Genomic DNA, 2,500 nt, shown 5'->3' on the forward strand with positions numbered 1-2,500 from the left:
ACCTAACCCACGTTGGCACCTTAACCTAAGTTACGCTGCACCTTAACCCAAGTTACGCTGCACCTTAACCCAAGTTACGCTGCACCTTAACCCAAGTTACGCTGCACCTTAACCCAAGTTACGCTGCACCTTAACCCAAGTTACGCTGCACCTTAACCCAAGTTACGCTGCACCTTAACCCAAGTTACGCTGCACCTTAACCCAAGTTACGCTGCACCTTAACCCAAGTTACGCTGCACCTTAACCCAAGTTACGCTGCACCTTAACCCAAGTTACGCTGCACCTTAACCCAAGTTACGCTGCACCTTAACCCAAGTTACGCTGCACCTTAACCCAAGTTACGCTGCACCTTAACCCAAGTTACGCTGCACCTTAACCCAAGTTACGCTGCACCTTAACCCAAGTTACGCTGCACCTTAACCCAAGTTACGCTGCACCTTAACCCAAGTTACGCTGCACCTTAACCCAAGTTACGCTGCACCTTAACCCAAGTTACGCTGCACCTTAACCCAAGTTACGCTGCACCTTAACCCAAGTTACGCTGCACCTTAACCCAAGTTACGCTGCACCTTAACCCAAGTTACGCTGCACCTTAACCCAAGTTACGCTGCACCTTAACCTAACTTACGCTGCACCTTAACCTAACTTACGCTGCACCTTAACCTAACTTACGCTGCACCTTAACCTAACTTACACTGCACCTTAACTGTCACATGTAACGTCACAGGAATGTAGCTTTGCCTAACAGCAACCCTCTGAACATAGTTCACTGCTTGGATCCTCTGGTGTCATGTGTATTTCTTGATGCCATGGTGCGTACCCTCACATAAAGGTCTTTCGAGTGTTGCGTACTTTCTACACAGTCCCGCTAACCACTGGAAGGGTGTACCGCTACAGAACGAATATCGCCCTCCCCTCCTGCCCTTCCAAGCTGGTCGGTCAGGCGTTTGTTTGTGAAATGAGCCTTGCAGCTGTTCAGTTGCATTCGGTTGTCGATGCAGTCAGTGTACGTTGTGGTACGGCCTGTGTGGACTGTCCGCTGATGTACGCGTAACCCACACTGATCATCCGTCGTTACGTACTGAGTGACATAATGTGGCACATGCTTGACCGTACACCGGCTGCGCCCTACAATGGCGAATCATAAGGGCCATATGTTGTGCACGATGCTACTTGTCTCGTCTCCCCATTACAGCGAGATTGCACTGTTGTACGCCGTACAGACATGTGGTAGGTAGGTACGGACGAAAGTATTGCATGTTGGCCCCCCCCCCCCCCTCCTCCCTCTGCCGGGAATCAGCGTGAGCCGTCTGTTGATGTAGCGACGAGGGTTTTCCTATTTAATCGTATTGCCCCACACAACATGATAGCACGGTGGACCGCGTTCCACATCTGCGACATGCTACAGAGGCCGGTTGACAGTCGACCGCGCAAGGGACATTGCACACGTGCGCGGACCATCTTCCACGTGTTCTCTCGTGTACATGCCGCAGTGTGTATGTGGGCTGATGTAGCGTGTCGTGACACATAACATGCAGGCATGCCAGAATCGTAGATTTCGCAAATGTAGATTGACGTATACGTTTGCTGCCAAAGATCCGCAAATGAACTGGAAATCAGTTGTTGAGCGGTTGTTCGCGCTGCAGGTGCATCGGTGATAGCGACGATCGGTACATCTATGAACCGGTTGTTTCGGCGGTACCCGCCATGCCCCCGAACCTGAGTTGGCCATGTGGGTATGAAGCGATACGAGGCTGTGGCTTGGCGGGACAGTCCCCGGCCGGTGAGGGGGGGCCGCCCGGCGTGCTGGCCGCGCGCTGCGTGAGCGCACGCACTACAGCCGGCTGGTGGGGGGCGCCCAGTGGCAGGAGCGCCGGCCGACGGGCCCGGCTGGCGTCCCAGCTATGCGCCGGCGCACCCTGCGCGCGGCGCCAGGCGGCCAAAGTGGGTTCTGCCGAGCCCGGTGCGAAGCGCGGTGGACATCTGCAGTGTGCTGGTCCGATTGCGGACTGTGTGCGTTGAGGATGCGCCGCCGCCCGGCACTCGGCGTCGCGACGCCGTCTGCTGCTCGGTCGCCCCCAGCGGTTCTCGCAGGTGGTTTGTATCGCAGCTCTGCGGACGTGTTGGCGCGTGCGCTGTGCTGGGAGAGTTCGCTTCTGCACCCAAGTGGGGCTTTGCCCTTCTGTGGCGCTGGCGTTGGAGCTGCCGGTCACCGTAGGTGGCGCGTGTTGTTTCCCGCCGGCAATGCCACGACAGCACGCTCCCGGGCCTCTGTCGGCAGCGGCAAGCTCAGTTGGGAGCACGGGTGTTCGCACTGAAAGCGTCTACTCGCCCATCTCCGGGCGATTGCGCCTCTCTCGAACCCGACCAAGTACTTAGGACGGCGCTGCGCGCCGCCGGGACCTGAGAGGGTTTCGAGGTGTATCGTGCAGGGGAGCTCAGCCTCCTCCTGTTTGCAGAATAATTGAGCGGACGCTTGCGTGTTCGCGCGGGCCCTCGG

The sequence above is a fragment of the Schistocerca gregaria genome, unplaced genomic scaffold (assembly GCF_023897955.1).
Source record: "Schistocerca gregaria isolate iqSchGreg1 unplaced genomic scaffold, iqSchGreg1.2 ptg001408l, whole genome shotgun sequence".
In the NCBI taxonomy this organism is placed as follows: domain Eukaryota; kingdom Metazoa; phylum Arthropoda; class Insecta; order Orthoptera; family Acrididae; genus Schistocerca; species Schistocerca gregaria.